The following is a 23201-nucleotide window of genomic DNA, read 5'->3' as shown; positions in this document are numbered from 1 at the left end:
ATCTAATTTATAATATTTCCTGACTCGTAAAAAAAATTAAAACAATGTTTAATCACCTATACACTAATTGTTTAACACATTCCCTTTAAAGAAACAAAATAAAAGTTATAAAACCCCAAAAAAATGCACATGTTATATGTACCCCTAATCGTCACAACCCCCTACAATAAATAAAAAACAGTACAACTTTGGCCAAACGTTCAGCATTATAAGACAAGCTGCTAATACTATTCACACTTAGGCCTCGTTCACATCTGCGTTGGAATAGGGTTTTATGTTTTGTGTTTTTAGTCGACTACGCTATTGCTGCCGGCAAAACGACGGGTCCGGTGCACAAGAGAGACAAACAGAAACCTTGGCCACCGGATCCGTCACCATTAAAATCAATGGTGATGGAAACGGAAACCCCTGGGTTCCGTCGGTGTCAGTTTGTGTCTGTTCAGGGTCCCGTTCTGACAGAAAGCTCCGGCGGAACGTGACCGAGGCCTTAGTTGTGTAAATTGAATGGCAAAGCTACCAGAAAAATACACATCACTGCACACTGACCAGGGGTGGGATTTTGCTGGTTCTCTCTTGCTGTTGGCGCCATGGATTTCTATTCACTGTGTAAGTCACAGGCTCTTTTCAGTCTGCGCCTACATGGCTCTTGGTCCCAACATAGACTAGCACAATGCAATGACATCAACGCAACGCACCTGCATGAGGCTGGATATCGCCCAGGCTATCTGTATGGCACTATTCTTTGGGGACACTATCTGTATGAAACAGTTTTTAGGGGAGCTATCTGTATGGCAGTATTATTTGGTGGCACTATCTGTATGGCACTATTATTTGGTGGCACTCTCTGTATGGCAGTATTATTTGGTGGCACTATTTGTATGCCACTATTATTTGGTGACACTATCTGTATGTCACTATTATTTGATGGCACTCTCTGTATGGCACTATTATTTGGTGACACTATCTGTATGGCACTATTATTTGGTGACACTATCTGTATGTCACTATTATTTGATGGCACTCTCTGTATGGCACTATTATTTGGTGGCACTATCTGTATGGCACTATTATTTGGTGACACTATCTGTATGGCACTATTATTTGGTGGCACTCTGTATGGCACTATTATTTGGTGACACTATCTGTATGGCACTATTATTTGGTGGCACTCTCTGTATGGCACTCTCTGTATGGCACTATTATTTGGGGGGCACTATCTGTATGGCACTATTATTTTGGGGCACTCCCTGTTTGGCACTGTTTTTAGGGGAGCTATCTGTATGGCAGTATTATTTGGTGGCACTGTCTGTATGGCACTATTATTTGGGCCACTATATGTACGGCACTATTCTTTGGGGGCACTATCTGTATGGCACTATTTTTGGGGGAGCTATCTGTATTGCACTATTATTTAGGGGCACTATCTGTATGGCACTATTTGGGGGGGGGCACTATCTGTATGGCACTATTATTTGGTGGCACTCTCTGTATGGCAGAATTTGGTGGCACTATTTGTATGGCACTATTATTTGGTGACACTATCTGTATGGCACTATTATTTGGTGGCACTCTGTATGGCACTATTATTTGGTGACACTATCTGTATGGCACTATTATTTGGTGACACTATCTGTATGGCACTATTATTTGGTGACACTATCTGTATGGCACTATTATTTGGGGGGCACTATCTGTATGGCACTATTATTTTGGGGCATTCCCTGTTTGGCACTGTTTTTAGGGGAGCTATCTGTATGGCAGTATTTGGTGGCACTGTCTGCATGGCACTATTATTTGGGGCACTATATGTACGGCACTATTCTTTGGGGGCACTATCTGTATGGCACTATTTTTGGGGGAGCTATCTGTATTGCACTATTATTTAGGGGCACTATCTGTATGGCACTATTTGGGGGAGCACTATCTGTATGGCACTATTTTTTGGGGGCACTCTCTGTATGGTACTATTTTATTGTGGGCACAATCTGTATGTCACTATTATTTGGGGGCACTATCTGTATGGTACTATTTTTACGGAAGCTATCTGTAAGACACTATTTTTGGGGAGCTATCTGTATGGCAGTATTTGGTGGCACTGTCTGTATGGAGGTATTATTTGGTGCCACTATCTGTATGGCAGTATTATTTGGTGACACTATCTGTATGGCACCATTATTTGGTGGCACTATCTGTATGGCACTATTATTTGGTGGCACTATCTGTATGGCACTATTATTTGGTGGCACTATCTGTATGGCACTATTATTTGGTGGCACTATCTGTATGGCACTATTATTTGGTCTCACTATCTGTATGGCACCATTATTTGGTGGTACTATCTGTATGGCACTATTATTTGGCAACACTATATGTAAGGGACTATCAGTGATGACTGAAAAAGGCCTAACCCAAAATAAATCCTTCTTCCCGCAGACCCCCTTCCTTCCAACATCATAATCAGTTTGTTCTCCTGTAAATTTATTTTGATTATCAAGATATATATTGATATCCAGCTCAAATAATTTCAGGGGGAGGGGCAGACAATTTCCGGACTTCCTATCAGTTGCCCCATTAAGGACACTACAGTCAGCCTCTCTAGCCTAAAATACAGATAACTTAGAACAATCCATTGTATCCAACTACACAGCAAATGGAGACTTAAAGGGGGTATTCCCAAAATCATAAATGATCCCCTATCATCCACAGGATAAGTGATCATTTTCTGATCGCTGGGCGCCTTACAGCTGAGACCCACAGTGATGATGAATACGGGTTCCCAAACCCCCAGATCAAGCGGAGAGTGCAGTGAGGAGGAGATTTAATGGATCGGCAGTTGAGAATGTGCCCGCCGCTACATTGGATAGGTTATAATTTATAATTTTGGGAATACCACTTTAAGAACTTAAGGATAAAAGAAGGATGTTATAAAGGAGTTATTTATGTTAAGAAGTCACCTTTTCTGTGAGTGGGGCGCGGGCGCTTCTTTTTTACTACTGGAATAAAGTCTTAATAAGGTTGCAGACCCACAAGGGTTATTGTATATAAGATATAGCAGTATATATAACGCTGCTCCATGTATCCCTACCGTCTGCAGGACTGATGAACTCTCTGTTTAGGTGAATTAAAGGTTAAGGCATTTGCTGCTGTAGGATTTGACTTATTGCTTGTTAACTCTTCAATAAGCCCCTTAAGACACTTTAAGTACAAATAAAACATCCAAGGGGTAATTGTAGCAAGTCCTCGCGGCTTGTGACGGGTTTATTTACACATAAAACCATTATGAATGATTTCAGAGATGAAGCAGTGCCGTTAAGCGCTCAGTGATGGATCACGAGATCTTACTCTTCTGCTCTGTGTATCTTAAGGATTTTTTCTCTTGGTCCTCCCTTCCTCTTCCCCGGCCATACTAAGTCATAATCTTTGTCTGATAGAAGTTTCGGTTGTAGGGTTTTATGTTCGTTGTATTTTTAGTCACGTTAAGTGGTTTTAAAGTGGTTTATCCCAGTTTCGAGGATGTAGATGGTGCGCCACCACTTAGGACATGGACAATATGGATAGACGGATGAGGCTCCTGTCTAGGGTGGACTTGCGCATTGAACATTTTTTTTATTACCATAGTAATTTTATTTTTAATATCGGACATACTGTTCAGCAGCTACTCAGAGGATATGGTTGGACAACACATACATCTCTTTGTAGGGTTGGACTGAGAATGGCCTGGGCCACCGGACTGAAAATAATGATGTAACGTTCTCTGAGATATCAACTGAATGAGTCTCAAAGGCTGTCAAACGGATGGGGGTACAATGCAGGGCACTGTGTCATGGGTGGTTTGGAAAGACCCTATGGGCATCCAAGAGGCATGGTCCTTGATCGCTGATTGTCCAGTCTGAATTGACCTTCAATCAGGCCAATTACCAAGTCTGAAAGGGTTTGTACCAATCAGTGCTCTTCTTCAGCCACAGAAAAGCACTGTTTGCTTTGAAGAAGAGATAAGTGTCCCCTTAAAGGGGTTGTACAGGATTAGAAAAACATGGCCGCTTTCTTACAGGAACAGCCACCATTCCTGTCTATAGGTTGTGAGTGGTATTGCACCTCAGCCCTATTCAATTTAATGGAGAAGTGCTGCAATACCACACACAACCTATAGACAGGTGTGGCACTGTTTTTCTTCTCATCCTGTACAACCTCTTTAAGTGATCTGGACCTTACAGTAGGATAACTTACTTTGCTACTGGGCCTCAATGTAAAATCTGTAACAAATTCCCGACCTAAACTGTGACATTTGTAATACTGGTGTCTGATTATGTGTCAGAGGAGCCCCAGTGCCAACTCCGCACCAGATAGCTACACCCCTGGTGCCTTCATTTTTTTTTTTTTGGTCAGCCATTAGTTACTTTTATAGTAAAATCATGATTAATACCTATTTGCTGATAGCTGATCCTATGGGGTCTGTGCTCCAAATCCCAGGCCGCAAACCCAATTGCCTCTGACATGGTCAATGACCAAGTCTAGGGGTCATTGGCCTGACAAAGACACATGTCTTGTGTCGAAACGCGTTGCCTATATTAAATAAATCAAGGAAACTACCATTGATAATCGTTTCTTACCAGTAGCGCTCTCCTGTATATCCTTCCTTTTTCTTCCATTTTAATTAATGACCAACACTGACAGCGGAAGAGAATGGAACTTTTCTCTGCCGCCTGAGTAGGAAAGCAGTGTGGGGTGCAAGTGGTTTAAGGGAAGGGGTCTGAAGCTCACTAGATATAGAATAGTATCTGTGTGTATAGAATCAGTCGCTAGGTCATGTAATCGGTGTCGGCATCACAGCTACACATAGATACTGCTTTTATTTGTAAGAAATGGACAAAGATCCCATATTCTTTGTAAGGAGGTTGATGCTATGATGTGACTAAAGGTAATAATTTGAAGTACGTCTGTTCTATTGCTTACAGCTCATATACAAAAATTGTTATGTGTAAATGGCCTTTAGCCCATTATTGGCCATAGATAGATGTTCAGCCTTTTCTCATCACCCCTGGATCTCCCACCCACTGTGCATTTAACATACAAGCTGAGCGCGCATGCCGGAGAATACGAGTAATGAGCTGTCTGGCACCTCTAGAGGTATTTGCCCAAGGAGGGAACAAATTTTTTTTAACATGACTGGTTACCCCCTATGTACAAGAAGTTGACAATGTTTACTGATGGCAATAGATATAAGATAGGTGTCGATATAGTTAGGCCCCATGCACACGACCGTAAAAACTCCCGTAATTACGGGCCCTTAGACTTCTATTGGCCACGGGTACCTCCCTGTATGCTTACGGGAAGGTGCCCATGCCGTTGAAAAAGATAGAACATATCCTATTTCAGGCCGTAATTATGGCAGGGGCAGCCCATAGAAGTCTATGGGCCTCCCGTAATTACGGGTGACTACGTGTTGCTAGGCGACGTCAGTAAATAGTCACTGTCCAGGGTGCTGAAAGAGTTAAAGAGGCACTGTCACCAGATTTTCAAACCCGTATCTCCTATTGCAGCAGATCGGCGCTGCAATGTAGATAACGGTAACGTTGTTTTTTTTAAAAAAACGAGCATTTTTGGCCAAGTTATGACCATTTTTATATTTATGCAAATTAGCCTTTCTTAAGTACAACTGGGCGTGTTTAAAGTTATGTCCAAGTGGGCATGTATTGTGTTCGTTACATCTGGGCGCAGGGGCGTAACTAGGAAAGACTGGGCCCCATAGTAAACTTTTGACTGGGGCCCCCCCTCCCCCGGGTGTCACACAACCCCCCCTCCCTTGTAGATAGTGCCTTTTTTACAAACCCCCCCTTTTGATAACGCCATACAGCCCCCCTGTAGATAACGCCATACAGCCCCCTTTGTAGATATCTACAGAGGGGGCTGTATGGCGCTATCTACAGAGGGGGCTGTATGGCGTTATCTACGGGGGGGACTGTATGGTGTTCCCTACAGGGGGGACTGTATGGCGTTCCCTACAGGGGGGGACTGTATGGCGTTCCCTACAGGGGGGGACTGTATGGCGTTCCCTACAGGGGGGGGCTGTATGGCGTTCCCTACAGGGGGGGGGGCTGTATGGCGTTCCCTACAGGGGGGGGCAGTATGGCACTATCTACAGGTGGGGGCTGTATGGCGCTATCTACAGGGGGGCTGTATGGCGCTATCTACAGGGGGCTGTATGGCGCTATCTACATGGGGGGCTGTATGGCGCTATCTACAGAGGGGGCTGTATGGCGTTATCTAGAGGGGGGACTGTATGGCGTTATCTACGGGGGGGCTGTCTGGCGTTATCTACAGAGGGACTGTATGGCGTTACCTACAGGGGGGACGACTCTGTATGGCGTTCCCTACAGGGGGGGCTGTATGGTGTTCCCTACAGGGGGGGCTGTATGGCGTTCCCTACAGGGGGGCTGTATGGCGTTACCTACAGGGAGTCTGTATGGCGTTCCCTACAGGGGGGGGCTGTATGGCGTTCCCTACAGGGGGGGGCTGTATGGCGTTCCCTACAGAGGGGGGGGCAGTATGGCACTATCTACAGGTGGGAGCTGTATGGCGCTATCTACAGGGGGGCTGTATGGCGCTATCTACAGGGGGGCTGTATGGCGCTATCTACATGGGGGGCTGTATGGTGCTATCTACAGAGGGGGCTGTATGGCGCTATCTACAGAGGGGGCTGTATGGCGTTATCTAGAGGGGGGACTGTATGGCGTTATCTACGGGGGGCTGTCCGGCGTTATCTACAGAGGGACTGTATGGCGTTACCTACAGGGGGGACGACTCTGTATGGCGTTCCCTACAGGGGGGACACTGTATGGCGTTCCCTACAAGGGGGGCTGTATGGTGTTCCCTACAGGGGGGGCTGTATGGCGTTCCCTACTGGGGGGGCTGTATGGCGTTACCTACAGGGAGTCTGTATGGCGTTCACTACAGGGGGGGTCTGTAAGGAACGCCATACAGCCCCCCCTGTAGGGAACGCCATACAGCCCCCCCTGTAGGGAACGACATACAGCCCCCCCTGTAGGGAACGCCATACAGCCCCCCTGTAGGGAACGCCAGACAGCCCCCCCCTGTAGGGAATGCCATACAGCGTCCCCCCCTGTAGGGAACGCCATACAGCGTCCCCCCCCCTGTAGGGAATACCATACAGCGTCCCCCCTATAGGGAACGCCATACATAGTCGTCCCCTCTGTAGTGAACGCCATACAGTGCCCCCCCTGTAGGGAACGCCATACAGCGTCCCCCCTCCCAAAAAAATGCGACCTACAGTGTGTCCTAATAAAAGACATGTATCCCCTATCCACAGGATAGGGGATACATGTGTGATCGCTGGCAGCGATAGGGAGAACGGAGGACTGAAAGTCCCCCTGAAGTTCTCCATGACTAACCTCTGACTTCCGGCGTCTGCGCAGCTCACTAAAAATGAAAGGAGCGCTGGTCACGCATGCGCACAAGCGGGACCGGCGCTCCATTCATTTCTACGGAGCTGCCGACACAGACCCCGGAAGTCCGAGGTTTGTGATGGAGAACTTCAGGGGACTTTCAGTCCCCCGTTCTCCTTATCGCTGCCAGCGATCACACATGTATCCCCTCTCCTGTGGATAGGGGATACGTGTCTTTTGTTTAATGGCAGAGCGGGGAGATACCTCCCTGCTCTGCCGTACTGTTCAGTGGCGTCGCGCTGTAGCAGCCATAGCAGCTGCTAGCGGAGCCTCCGGCCATGGAGGTGGCCTGTGCCGGCGGGCGACACGGGCCCCCTCATGCCGCGGGCCCCGTAGCAGCCGCTACTGCTGCTACAGCGGTAGTTACGCCACTGTCTGGGCGTCTTTACTTGTTTTACTAGCTGGGCGTTGTGAATAGAAGTGTATGATGCTGACGAATGAGCATCATCCACTTCTCTTCGTTACCACCCAGCTTCTGGCAGTTCAGACACACAGCGTGTCCTCGCTCATCCGACGCGATGAAGTTCCTGTGGGAGGAAGTGAGTGACGTCACAGCGTGATCTCGCGATGACACTGATTCGTCAGCATCATACACTTCCATTCACAACGCCCAGCTAGTAAAAGAAGTAAAAACGCCCAGATGTACACACATGATACACGCCCACTTGGACATAACTTTAAACACGCCCAGTTGTACTTAAGAAAGGCTCATTTGCATAAATATAAAAATGGTCATAACTTGGCCAAAAATGCTCGTTTTTGAAAAATAAAAACGTTACTGTAATCTACATTGCAGCGCCGATCTGCTGCAATAGGAGATAGGGGTTTGAAAATCTGGTGACAGAGCCTCTTTAAACGATCGGCAGTAACTGTTTCAGCACCATGGACAGTGGCTACCGATCACAATATAGATAAAGCTGTAAAAAAAAAAAAGACGTTCATACTTACCCAGAACTCCCTGCTTCTTCCTCCAGTCCGGCCTCCTGGGATGACGTTATAGCCCATGTGACCGCTGAAGCCAATCACAGGCCATCAATGGCTGCAGCGGTCACATGGAGTGCCGCGTTATCCAGGGAGGTCGGACTGGATGTCAAGAGAGGGACGCGTCACCAAGACAACGGCCGGGTAAGTATGAATTTCTTTTACTTTTATTACGGAAAGGGCTGTCCCTTCTCTCTATCCTGCACGGATAGAGGGAAGGGCTGCCGATTAGTGCACTGCAATTTTGCAGCCAAAAACGTGCCCGTAAATATGGGTGGAATACGGGTGACACCGGACCCGTATTTACGGGCACGGGTCTGTAAATACTGGTGCAATACGGGTCGAATACGTGTGACCAAGGACCCGCATTTACGCCAGTATTTACGGGTGGACAAAAATACGGTCGTGTGCATGGGGCCTTACATAGTTACATAGTTCGTACGGTTGAAAAAAAGACACATGTCCATCAAGTTCAACCAAGGGATGGGAAAAGGGAAGTAAAAAATTTCTACACATAGGAGCGAATATTTTTTTGTTCTAGGAAATGATCTTTGCCTTTTTTGCAGCATCTCCTGTCCCTGCTGTGACGGTTCCTGCGGTGACTATTCCATAGATTCACAGTTCTCACAGTAAAGAAGGCTTGTCACCTCTGCAGGTTGAACCTTTTTTTCTCCAGACGGAGGGAGTGCCCCCTTGTTTTTTGAGGGGGTTTTACATGGAACAGGATTTCACCATATTTTTTGTATGTGCCATTAATATATTTATATAAATTAATCATGTCCCCCCTTAGTCGTCTCTTTTCAAGGCTAAATAGGTTTCATTCTTTTAATCTTTCCTCATAACTTAAATTCTCCTTGCGCATTATTAGCTTCGTTGCTCTTCTTTGTATTTTTCATCCTTTCTATGAACCGGAGCCCAGAACTGAACTGCATATTCTAGATGAGGCTTCACTAATGCTTTGTAAAGTGGTAATATTAGGGCTAATTCAGACGTGGCGGACAGTCCGCAGTGGAATTCTCCAGCGGCCGTTTTTTTTACATTTGTTTCAATACATTTTTAGGCAAGTTAGTTCAGACGTTGCGGAAAACTCCGCTGCGGACCATAGGCTGAGGTGCGGTATTTTCCCTCCGCAGCATGCACTGTCTGTTGCGGAGAAGAAGCGGAATTTCACTGCGGATTTCATCCTTTGCAATGAAAAAACTGAAATCTGTGTCAAGTCCGCTGTCTTTTCGGCAACGTCTGAATTACCTGTCAAATATGCAAATGTTAGTGCAGATTCGTTACGTCATTGCCCCAAATCTGCACCAACATTTGCAGCAGAAAAACTCTGCCACGTCTGAACGTGCCCTTATATCCCTGTCCCACGAGTCCATGCCTCTTTTAATACACGACAATATCTTGCTGGCCTTTGAAGCAGCCAATTGACATTGTGCTGTTATTTAGTTTATGATTTACAAGTACACCCAGATCCTTCTCAACAAGTGACTCCCCCAGTGTAGCTTCCCCTAGGACATATGATGCCTGCAGATTATTACACCCATATCCTTATCAACAAGTGACTCCCCCAGTGTAGCTCCCCCTAGGACATATGATGCTGCAGATTATTACACCCAAATCCTTCTCAACAAATGACTCCCCCAGTGTAGCTTTCCCTAGGACATATGTCTGCAGATTATTACACCCAGATCCTTCTCAACAAGTGAATCCGCCAGTGTAGCTCCCCCTAGGACATATGATGCTTGCAGGTTGTTGGTACCCAGATGCATAACTTTACATTTATCTACATTAAACTTAATTTGCCAAGTGGACGCCCAAACATTTAATGTGTTCAAATCCGCTTGCAATTGACGAACTTCTTCTATAGACTGAACAATACTACATAGCTTGGTGTCATCTGCAAAAATAGAAAAAGTGCTATTAATCCCGTCCTCTATATCATTAATAAATAAGTTGAATAATAGTGGTCCCAGCACTGAACCCTGGGGTACACCACTTATAACCGGTGACCATTCAGAGTAGGAATCATTGACCACAACTCTCTGGATACGGTCCTTGAGCCAATTCTCAATCCAATTACAAACTCTACTTTCTAAACATATATCGGCTGATAAAATAGTAATGACTATGACCAAAATGAGTGAATTCTGAAATTTTCCAAATAACTGGCTCGGTCACAAATTTCAAAAATTCTATAAACGTATGCACTCTTTAATAAGGTGGAATTTTGTGAATATGTTTTTGCGTTTTAAAAAAAAATGTCTGCTCATACTTTCTTCTGTTGGCACACTGAGTAGGTTATATGACATTAGAAAAAACGGTCTACTTGTTTTTCACGGTAATAGCGCCACCCTTGTCCTTGGTTATGTCTGGTATTGCAGTTAAGAGATGGCAGGACAAGCAGTCTTCTTCTGGTGGTTTAACTCATGCGTAAGAGGCCAAATTGTAGGAGGTGTTCTTATAGATGCATAGGTCATGTAGCAAGATCCCACCCCATATAACTAGACACCACAATAATAATTGGGTGCAATGGTCTTCGCATAGTAGTAGTTATTTTTTTCGGCTGTGAAGAATTTTTTGGTCTCTTCCAAGATAAGCTGAGGCCGTAACTATTTGGGTTTACTTTCTTTTTATCTTCTGCATGCGCGGTGATCCAAACGTATATGTTGATGAAAAGATCTTTCAAGGCCGGAATGTCTTATGATCATCTAAAGTCTATAAGGATCACAATTAATGTTTTCCCGCAAACACCATTAACCGATTATGTTCTATTCAACAAAGGCTCAACCTCAAATTTTAAATGCAGGCATGAATTTTACCACGTTGAGTGTTGCGGAACCAACCCTGGTGGAACTTGTCAATTCACAAATATTGAACCAGAGATACATGGAGGGGTGAAGGACATCTGAACTTTCCTCAACAGTAACTTGACAGCTCCTGATATCTGTAGTATCTCATGCTCCCTAAAATTGTTTGTTCTGTAGATCACAATATGTGCCCTATTGGTTAAAACCGTATTATCTTTGAATATTCTACGTCTTAGTCCTTTCAATAAGTGCTTAATTCTTTCTCTGCCAAAACATTACCACATTTGAAATTTTGGAGAACTATTAAAATGTGAAATTACATTTTAAAATATGTAAGCCATATATTTATTGTACATTTCCAAGTGATTAAAAACAAGTATAAATGAAATAAAAAAAGTTAAAATAAATACAAAAAATAAATATTTTTTTTTTTGCCAAATTTGTAAATGGTGTCAAATTATTCTATATTTTTACATCGAATGGATTAAATAATATTACACAATTATATGAATATAAGCAGAACGTCTGAATAATAAATAATCATTATAAATAATAAAAAGTTAAATAAAATATACATTATTTCTAGTGCTGGGCCTATGATAAAATAATATTGCTTCTTATTATTGCTCTCCAGCTAAAATTTTTACTAGAATTATGGTTTCAGTTCTAAAACTAAATTCAACATTAACAGTTCTTTGAGTATTATCTCAATTTAATATGTTCTTTGTCTTTGTGAACAAGAAATACGTTTCTATATTTTTTTTCGCAAAACATTTCTTTCTTTTATATAAGAATATTAAATTAAAATATAAAATATTATTATATTAATAATATAATATAATTACGTTTATATTTCTAACAATATTTATGCATTGAATTTATTATTTAATAAATAAAAATAAATATATATAAAATAGAAAATGAATGAATACATTTTCAAACTCGATGTCTCAAGCTTTGTTGAATAATTAAATAACTCTGAACTGTATAAAATCTAATTTTCAGCATAGTGATAATTTTTCTGAAATTTTGCGTTGCCAGGGGAAATTGTACTCCATTTAAAAAAATGTTTTTCACATGAGAGAATACAGGTTACTCCGAAAAAGCAAAATTGAAATGACTTATGAGCACATAATAATCTAATATAATGTAATAATATTTCATGGTAACATTTTAGACATAGAAATACACATCTGATAAAGAGAGTTGAAAGAGGCTGTTGTTTCTTATTTTTTATAATTATTTCTCTATTTGAAATATTTTTTCACTTTTCATATTATTAAGGAATTATTTTTTAAATGAATTCAACATTTCAAAAATAATTCTTAAATAATATAAAACAAATTTCAAAAATAGCTTAAAGTAAAAAATTCTAAAATAACCTTAGTAATATTAGGTCATTACTGTTTTGTTTCTTTTATATTATTGACACTTTTTTTTACTCGAATAATACATAATACATTTTTAACGCCTTACCCTATCATTATTTTTTTAACCCAAAAAACCCCACAAAATCACTTTAATTCAGTATAGAAAAGACAAAAGAAGCACATTACCTTTTGACTGCGGGGACAAATATTCACAGGGTGCTGGGGTCTGCCTGCTCCTGAGCTGCAACATATGGACGTTGGGAAAGCAAACTCCCAGCCCTGAGCTCTTTCCTTTGGAATTTGATAACATTAAAATAGATAAGAAAGTGGTTTATTAACCTCCAAGCTTCTAGGGGGTTTCACAAAACTGCTCTGTGTTACCAGCCTCTTATTCACTAACACTTTTTACTCCTTATTCATCCTCAAAATGTTTTTGTCTTTTTGGTCAAGTTGTAAAAGATAAAATTCCAACCTGTTAATAGGATCGACAGCTCGACACACATTTTCAAAAAATTCAGTGAAGAATCAACCATAGTGAATGAAGGGTCAGTTTAAAAAAAAAAATATCACACATGGTATCACATTGGCCTGACTATAGAAATGCGTGTAATAATTTGTATGACGAATCCACGTTTTTAAACTGGCCATGTGGCTTAGGAATGGCACAATTTTAAATTTTTTTATTTTTTTTTAGAAATTTTCCAATGTTGTCTTTTTTAAGTATTTATTCTGAGAAAACATTTATCACCTATCCACGGGATATCTGGGACCCCTTCTGATTTGCGCAGCTTGTTTTTGTCAGTCCCTTAGGCCGGGTTCCCACGTAGCGTAAACGCTGCCGAATTTCCGCAAACGGACGTGTGTGCGGAAATTCCAGTAGCAGCAAAGAGGGGGAGATTTAGTAAATCTCATGCTCATGCTGCGGAAAAAAAAAAGCAGCGTAAACGGTAATAACTTGACCTGCGGTGCGGAATTTAATCCCGCAGAATGTCAATGTATTCTGCGTTTTTGTTGAATTTCTGTTGCAGGTTTTCGCCATTGAATTAAATGGGTATGCAAAACCCGCAACAGAAAGCCAAGCGTTGCGACATTTGCGGTGTAATCACAGGGTTTATACTGCAAAAATCGCAACGCCGGAAGAAAAAAGAAAATCATCTTTACCCAGAAGTCTAAAAGCTGAAGCGTCACATAGCCTGCAACGTCATACAGGGGGGCCGGAGCGAACGTCAGAGGAGGGAGGTAAGTTTTAACGAAAATCTTCTGCACCAATGTGGTGTGATTTTTTAGATGGAATGTCCAGCGGGTTCCAGGTCAGACCCGCTGCGTTGATTTTTACGCAGCGTATCCATCCCGTGAGAACCCGGCCTTACACTTTTAATGGAATTCCAATGCGAAGCTCGACCACCGCTCCATCTAAACACCACAGGATATGTGATAAATGTCTGATCGCTGGTTGTATAATGGATGATTATAATGGGGATTCTTAATCACTCCTAAACGTAGTGAGGGTCCCAGCGATAATAAATTTATCATCTATATAATCCCTTTAAAAAAATTGTCCTGTATTAAAAAATTGTCTCCTTTAATTTCAGAAACAGCGCCATTCTGGTGCATGTGTTGGTTCTAGTATTGCAGCTCAGCACATGTGAATAGGAATAAGCTGCAATACTAGGTATAGCATATGGACATTTGGGGCGCTGTTTCTGGGAAAAATGGGGTACGTTTTGATAATTTAGGGCTCATACACTGATACTGTATGGGTGCCCATAGGAATTCTATGTCATCTTACAGGGCATGTGTACTGCTATATGGTCCTTCCGTGAGGCCCCATATTCTCCCCTAGAAGCAATGCTTCTTAATGTGGTGCAATGCTGAATTATGTAATTTTTTTCTCATTGACGTCATGTTTGGGGCATACAGTTAAGGTAAACATTTTTTTTTTAACTTTTTTCCTTGGCAGTAATACCCAGCTGAATTTAGGATTTTTTCGCTCCCTTGCATAAAAGTATAAACCATTCTGGCAGCAAAAGAGTTAATCGAGGTGACCCTGTTGGGAGACAAAATTTTTAGGAAACATCAGAGCTTTGCTTTCTATAGTACAAGTGACTCGACCACAGATGTTACCAGTCACATGATGGTTCGTCAGTCAGCGGACAATGGAGACACCTGCTACATGTGACTGATATAGATGACAAATCACCAGAAAAACCACTGACTTTGTGTAAAAAAATGTAAAGCTATGTTCACACGGCCATCGGAACCTCCGCAGGCAGTTCCATCAGATTTGACACCAAGAATAGCGCCGCATGCAGACCTATCCTTCTTGCTAAAATAATGGAAATACCCCAACGTACCTCATTATAAGTCAGAGGGGTCAATCGGATGCCGTTAGAAACCTTCAGGGCACGTTCAGATGTTGCTGCAGATTTGGGGCAATTACGAATCTGCACCAACGAATCTGCACCAACATTTGCATATTTGACAGGTAAATCAGACATTGCAGAAAACACAGCGGACTTGCTACAGATTTCAGTTTTTGCATTGCAAAGGCTGAAATCCGCAGTGAAATTCCGCATCTTCTCCACAACAGTCAGCGCATGCTGCAGAGGGAAAATTCTGCACCGCAGCCTATGGTCCGCAGTGGAGTTTTCTGCAACGTCTGTACTAACTTGCCTAAAAATGTATTGAAACAAATGTTAAAAACGGCCGCTGGAGAATTCCACTGCGGACTGTCTGCAGCGGAATTCCACAGCAATTCCGCCACGTCTGGACGTGCCCTTATACAACGGGTGCGGGACCGCATTTGTGAACGTAGCCTAAAGCGATTCTCAAAGGATTTCTAGAACTAAGGACACACACACTATGGGGGGAATTTATTAGGACTGGAGATTCACACACCAGTCTTAAAAGTAAGAAAAGTTAGAGTAATGTCTGACACATTTATTAAGAGGCAAAATATATCTTGTATGTTTTGGCCAGGATCGTTCACCACGATTGTGGTGCAACAACCGCGACCGTTCCCGGAAGCAGCAGACAGAAAATAAAAAAAATAAAAAACTCACCTCAGCTCAGCGCTCTTCTTCTCCCCCCAGCTCCCACATCACTCCAGCACCGCTCATACAGGGACGAGCAGCATCGGGGCTTTATTTTAGACGTAGCACTTCAAAGTTTTGTCGCATACAACATCCGCACACTGTCATTACATTACATTGTATGAGCAGCACTGGAATAATGAGGGAGCTGGAGGAGAGAAGAGCGGTGAGTATAATTTTTGGTTTATTTCATTTTTTATTTATTTTCAATGTCCGATGGCAGGGTTAGTCTAATTGGGGATGGGCAAGGTAGGGGCCCAGCACGGGCCTCTACATTGATAGGCTCCATAGAGTGAAATCCACTATGCGTTTTCTGGTGTAAATCATAATAAATTTGTCAGGCTTCGGTGACCACGCCCTTTTCCCAGAGGCCATGCCCCCTTCCCACAAAAGTGCCTAGGACGGCGGCAAAAAAAATTGGCACCGCAAATTACGACTTTTTGGCCCTTGTGTGACTTTTCTATGCCAGAAAGCTGGCATAGAAATCTTTCTTAAGTACCCCCTATGTGCCAACGCGACATTGTCCTCTATGTGGTGGAATCCTGAGGACTGCAGTGACGCGCGTTTCAGTATTTGCTTGCTTACTTAGAGCAAGTTCACACAGGAGGAATGATAGAATTCCCTTTGACGTGGCCTCTTAGATTTCTTCTCGGGGCAAATTTTCTCACTGGTGACTTAGTTGCTTGTAGATTCAAATTATTTTATCATTGCTATAAAAGAAATCAGTTCTCAGTTCACTAACTTCTTGGTGAGCTTGTCTTGGGCTCGTTTTATGAATCTCAGCCTGTCTAAACAAGCAGTGCTGCAGTGTATAGCATAGAGGGGATAAATATCAGTGCCTGAATCTGTGTTTGGACGGAGGTTGATTTTTGACTACCATATACTCCCATGGGCAGTGCAATTAATTTGCAGTCACTGAATATAGATGTGTCCTAATGAAAAAGGTGTAAAAGACGGAAATGCAGACAACACTAGAGAAAGTAAAAAGGTGCGAAATATTAAATATGAATCCACTTTAAGACCCTGTTCACACTGATTTTTTTTAGCAGGCTGAAGGAATTTTGAGGCAGATTTTGACCTGCTGGCAGAATACTTGCCGTGTATTTTGCCACGTTTTTCAGCCACAGCCATTGAGCACCGCGGGCAAGAAACACAGTGAAAACCTCTTTCTTTGCCTCCCATCAATGTCAATGGGAGTTCAGAGACAGAAACGCCTGAAGAAAGGGCACGACGCTTCTTTTTCCCGCAAGCAGGAAAAAAACCGCCTCCGTCTCCCATTGAAATATATGGGAGGCGTTTTTGGCGTCAAAAACCACGCAAAAATAACTCTGTGTGAACTAGGCCTTAATATTTGAAATGACACAAATGTTCAAAAGGGAAATACAGGATGGTGCAAGGTCAAAACAGTAAGCGTATGTTCACACGGCCTATTTTCGGCTGTTTTTCGGACCGTAATGCCTCCAAACATCTGCCCATTGAATTCCATTGGAAAAACGACGCTCTGTTCCGACGGGCCATTATTTTGTGCGGCCATTTTGAAAAATAGAAGTGCAGGTCACTTCTTGGGACGTTTTTGGAGCAGTTTTTCAAAGACTCTATTGAAAAAACTCCAAAAACGGCTGTATAAAATGCCCTGAAAAACGCAGTGAAAAAACGCGAGTGGCTTAAAAAAACGTCTGAAAATCAGAAGCTGTTTTCCCTTGAAAACAGTTCAGTATTTTCAGATGTTTTTGAGTTTGCGTGTGAACATACCCTAGAAGTCGAATTTCAAAATGGGGCAGAACACAACTGTGGACTGTTTAGGTATTATGGCCGTGAACGTGGTCCCAAAGCCTCAAAAGCAACACTCACATGTTTGAGTGCAGGGTCTGCGAAAAGAAATGGCGTTCAAATGCAATGTATTGACCTCATACACAGAGCTGTATTATGGCTTCTCATACACAGGGCCGTATTATGGTTTCTCATACACAGGGCCGTATTATGGCTTCTCATACACAGGGCCGTATTATGGCTTCTCATACACAGGGCCGTATTATGGCTTCTCATACACATGGCTGTATTATGGCTTCTCATACACAGGGCCGTATTATGGCTTCTCATACACATGGCTGCATTATGGCTTCTCATACACAGGGCCGTATTATGGCTTCTCATACACATGGCCGTATTATGGCTTCTCATACACATGGCCGTATTATGGCTTCTCATACACATGGCTGTATTATGGCTTCTCATACACATGGCCGAATTATGGCTTCTCATACACAGGGCCGTATTATGGCTTCTCATACACAAGGCCGTATTATGGCTTCTCATACACAGGGCCATATTATGGCTTCTCATACACATGGCCGTATTATGGCTTCAAATACACAAGGCCGTATTATGACCTCTCATACACATGGCCGTATTATGGGTTCTAATACACATGGCCGCATTATTGCTTCTCATACACATGGCCGTATTATGGCGTCTCATAGACATGGCCGTATTATGGCTTCTCATACACAGGGCCGTATTATGGCTTCTCATACACAGGGCTGTATTATGGCTTCTCATACAAATGGCCGCATTATGGCTTCTCATAAACATGGCCGTATTATGGCTTCTAATACACATGCCAGTATTATGGCTCTCATACACAGGGCCGTATTATGGCTTCTCATACACATGGCCACATTATGGCTTCTCATACACATGGTCGTATTATGGCTTCTCATACACAGGGCTGTATTATGGCTTCTCAAACACAGGACCGTATTATGGCTTCTCGTACACATGTCCGTAATATGGTTTCTCATACACAGGGCGGTATTATGGCTTCTCATACACATGGCCGTATTATGGCATCTCATACACATGGCCGTATTATGGCTTCTCATACACAGGGCTGTATTATGGCTTCTCAAACACAGGACCGTAATATGGCTTCTCGTACAAATGGCCATATTATGGCTTCTCATACACATGTCCGTAATATGGTTTCTCATACACAGGGCCGTATTATGGCTTCTCATACACATGGCCGTATTATGGCTTCTCATACACATGGCCGCATTATGGCTTCTCATACACATCACCGTATTATGGCATCTCATAGACATGGCCGTATTATGGCTTCTCATAGACATGGCCGTATTATGGCTTCTCATACACATGGCTGTATTATGGCTTCTCATACACAGGGCCGTATTATGGCTTCTCATACACATGGTCGTATTATGGCTTTTCATACACATTGCCGTATTATGGCTTCTCATACACATGGCCATATTACGGCTTCTCATACACAGGGCCGTATTATGGCTTCTCATACACATAGCCGTATTATGGCTTCTCATACACAGGGTCGTATTATGGCTTCTCACACACATGGCCGTATTATTGCTTCTAATACACATGGCTGTATTATGGCTTCTCATACACATGGCCGTATTATAGCATCTCATAGACATGGCCGTATTATGGCTTCTCATAGACATGGCCATATTATGGCTTCTAATACACAGGGCTGTATTATAGCTTCTCATACACATGGCCGAATTATGGCTTCTCATACACATGCCCGTATTATGGCTTCTCATACACATGGCCGTATTATGGCTTCTCATACACAGGGCCATATTATGGCTTCTCATACACATGGCCGTATTATGGCTTCTCATACACAGGGCCGTATTATGGCTTCTCATACACATGGCCGTATTATGGCTTCTCATACACATGGCTGTATTAAGGCTTCTCATACACATGGCCGCATAATGGCTACTCATACACATGGCCGTATTATGGCTTCCCATACACATGGCCGTATTATGGCTTCTCATATACAGGGCCGTATTATGGCTTCTCATACACATGGCCATATTAGGGCTTCTCATACATATGCCGTATTATGGCTTCTCATACATACACAGGGCCGTATTATGGCTTCTCACACACACGGCCGTAATATGGCTTCCCATACACAGGGCCGTATTATGGCTTCTCATACACATGGCCGTATTATGGTTTCTCATATACATGTCCATATTATGGCTCCATACAAGCTGTAAGTTTTACGGAGCCATAGTTCAACACCTATAGAAGTCTATGGGGGGCATACTGCATGTATCTAAATCGTGGCATGCTCCATTGTATGCCATAATATAGAGGTATTCCGGAAAAACGAACAAAAGTAGAGGATCCAGCGCAATCATTTAAAATAGAACATGGTTTCACTCAGGGAAAAGAAAGCCATGAGGAAGGATGTGTAGAAGCATCTGAAACGCGTAGGCACCTATCTACCTATCTCTAAACTCAACACTCGGGATTTATTCTGTTTTAATATCCCAATAAAATTGGAACCATGTTCTATTTTAAATGATTGCGCTGGATCCTCTACTTTTGTTTGTTTTTCCTGTTTCCAACACCTTGGGCCGTCACGGAGATACAGGCGCAGAGCGAAGAAAACTGCATCCTAAGGTGAGCTGGATGATCCCTCCCACAGTTCCATTTGTATAGAGGTATTCCACCTTAGAAGTGTTGCTGTTAGGGGGTAGTATAATTCTGTAACACAGGGACTTTCGTCTGCCGAGCTCCTGTGCACCGGCACAGATAGTATGATAGTGTGAGGTCACCTGGTCAGATGACCATGAATGGATGTTTTTTTTAATATATGGTATGTTATTGGGTGAGGATTCATTTGGAAGTGATTGCTCCTTGTGGAAGTGCTACAAGAATATGAACAATGAAGAGTTGGGGCCATGACATTGGTAAGGATGAGTGACTAGAAGGATGAAAAAGGCCAAGGACAATAAAAAAGAAGCAGCAGAATAGACCTTCATGGAGAGTGTGAGGAACCCAGGCAAACAAGACAAGTTGGGCGTAGACTCCCCAAACCTTGCCAAAAGCTGAGGAAGAGTCATAAAATGTCTTCTCCAGCCAGAGAATAATATGTGAAGGATGGAAATAAGTAACTTCTAAATGATAATCCAAGTTCTTTCAAGACATGTTTACAAGGTTGTGGTTCCTTATTCTTCATTGAGGACTTATTGCTTCCCGAGTGACGTAGACACCAGTGATTGCGCTGACTACCATGTACCAAATCTTGAGCTACCTCCAAGCCATAGAAACAGAATACTCCCTTAACCTAGAAGTTTCTATATCCTATGAATTTCTAGAGTGATCGGTCACCTGATGCCTCCTAGCCTGGAAAACATTCCACCAGAACTGGAAATTAACTTTTACTGTCACTGAAGGTCCAGGCCTGGCTCTAATGAGGCCGATAAATATGAGAATAAAAGTTACAAGCATGTTTTACAAGTTCATTGAGATTGTCCAAGACTATCTATAAACTGGTACCATCCAGAACCGTCCAGTTCATCTTTCATGTGAAATGTTTACCCTTCCTGTGAAGAAAAGGGAGATCTCTGAAGAGATCTGGCCAGCATCTCCAAGACCCAAATAAATCTTGACAACCGTAACATCAAGGATTCCATACTAACTGTTTGATGTTTGATATGTTTGTAGAGCATTGTCTTCATCCTTCCATATATTGAGCTGTATTATATACTTATTGTTTATAGTATGTAAGAGATGTGGGTGCTGCACCCCATTATAGCAAAAATGCAGCACTGGCTTTTCCCAATAACGCATTATCTTGAATGTATACGCAGAAATTTACATTAACTCTGCTTAAAGAGGCTTTCCCATCTGGACAACCACATGTTAGGATGAAGCTGCCTGATGATCAGCTGTATCAATGGTTAACCATGTAATACATGGTCTCATTGAGTCTTTGTAAACCCAGTTGGGATCCCTCTCTATGACGTCAATATACCCGATGGCACAACACCTTCAACTTATTAGCCCATTGACTGGAGGCATCTTGAGTTGCTGATAATCTTATGTAAATGGTGATATCTTAACCCAAATACTAATGTCTGAAGAAATATGAGTTGAATTATTTCCCTATATAAGGTGTACAGGAGGTTTTTGACTGCCACTGATCTCCCCAATCCCTATAGGCTTAACATACATGCTTGGTTCAGCAAAGAGTGACAACAAAAAATGTCTGACTTTAGAGTTGCCCTCAAGCTAACCTTATCGAACAACCTACATTGAGCTGCTCAGCATTGTAAACATTGGGAGACAACTCAAAACAAAACTTAGGGGACTAAGTTACATTGTCAACGGATCACTTGGAATTTGGTGAGATCTTTCATGTAAAATGTAATATCTGTTGCCAGCTAATGGCTCTATGCTTAAGTACTTGCATTTTTAACAAGATTAGAAGGATATTTAATGTTTAATGAATAAAAACGATTCATTTTTGTTACCATAATTTTTTCCTATTCAAAAATGTTGATGTCCATCCACTCACTATGGTCAGTCATATCTTCACACCAGACCAAAAGATGCATTGATAATTATAAGGAACTGGAGACCATAAGCTTGAATGTCCCAGTGAGTAAGAGAGTAAAGCTGCCCATACACATTAGATGAAAGTCATCAGCGGGACTGACCAACAATCTAATATGTATAAGGGTCTTCTGACTGGCAGATGTCGCGGAAAGAAGGGTAAGGCATGTTCAGTATAGAGATTTTAACGTGCCAAATCCTTTGTTCCTACTCAAGATAAGTCGAAGGCAAAGGGGTCTGGCAGCAGCTTATCCCCTCGCCACATTAAAATAGACATGTATGCTTGGCCGAGGTTGCATGTTAATCTTCGCGTCGAGAGCAATAGCTGTTGACTGAACGAGCTTGTGGCCAATGGCTAAAGGTCCTCTTACACGGCCCGTCCTGGGCCGTGTAAACGAGCGCCAATCAACAAGACAGCTCGTTGGTCGGCGCTCATTTGCTCCTTTCGCGGGGAGCTATGTATGAGGACGAGCGCACGTTACTCCGATCGCTCATCCCCATACATTATTATCAGGTCAGCAGCGCGTCTCCATGTTTACACATGCGGATGTGCTGCCGACAACGATAATATTTAACTTTTTAAAACGTTATGATCAGCAGGTGAATGAGCGTTTTACACAGAGCAATTATAGGCAACGAGCGTTCTATGAACGATCGTTTGACCGATAATTGACCCATGTAAAAGGACCTTTAGTGTATGGCCAAATGTATTTCTATCTGTTATCTCATAGAAAAGGGAATTATTGGACCCATCAGTATTGGTGCCGTCGCAGGATCAGTGTTGGGTCAAACATGGTGGATGTCTCTCCAATCAGTTTAAGGCTGGATGTAGACCTAGGGATTACGGCTCTAATCTGCTCAAATGGTTAACCATAGTGATAATCTGCACGTGTAAATGGTCGCAAAGATTGGATTAATTAAATCTAATCTTTCTCATTGCAATCTTATCTGTTATTGTTATAATAGTAGCCTACAGTCGGTGAGAAACCCAATCATGAGGAACCGCAAGGATTCATTTAGCTAGGATTATAAAATATTTTACTTTTTATATTCTAGAAAAATAGCTGGGACTATGGCCACATGAACACG

At 42.6% G+C, this 23201-nt stretch overlaps 1 protein-coding gene across 1 annotated transcript in view; it reads right to left on the bottom strand.

The window, feature by feature from the left end:
• GATA4 (GATA binding protein 4) overlaps window positions 1–12904 on the bottom strand; it is a 151192-nt gene extending 138288 nt beyond the window's left edge. The window contains exon 1 of the mRNA XM_075860882.1: window positions 12805–12904. The gene's annotated coding sequence lies outside the window, so the exon portion shown is untranslated. The remainder of the gene's footprint in view (window positions 1–12804) is intronic.
• Between the last annotated feature and the right edge of the window lie 10297 nt (window positions 12905–23201).

Source organism: Rhinoderma darwinii, chromosome 4, assembly GCF_050947455.1.
Source record: "Rhinoderma darwinii isolate aRhiDar2 chromosome 4, aRhiDar2.hap1, whole genome shotgun sequence".
NCBI lineage: Eukaryota > Metazoa > Chordata > Amphibia > Anura > Rhinodermatidae > Rhinoderma > Rhinoderma darwinii.
This window is presented reverse-complemented; position numbering and strand designations above follow the sequence as displayed.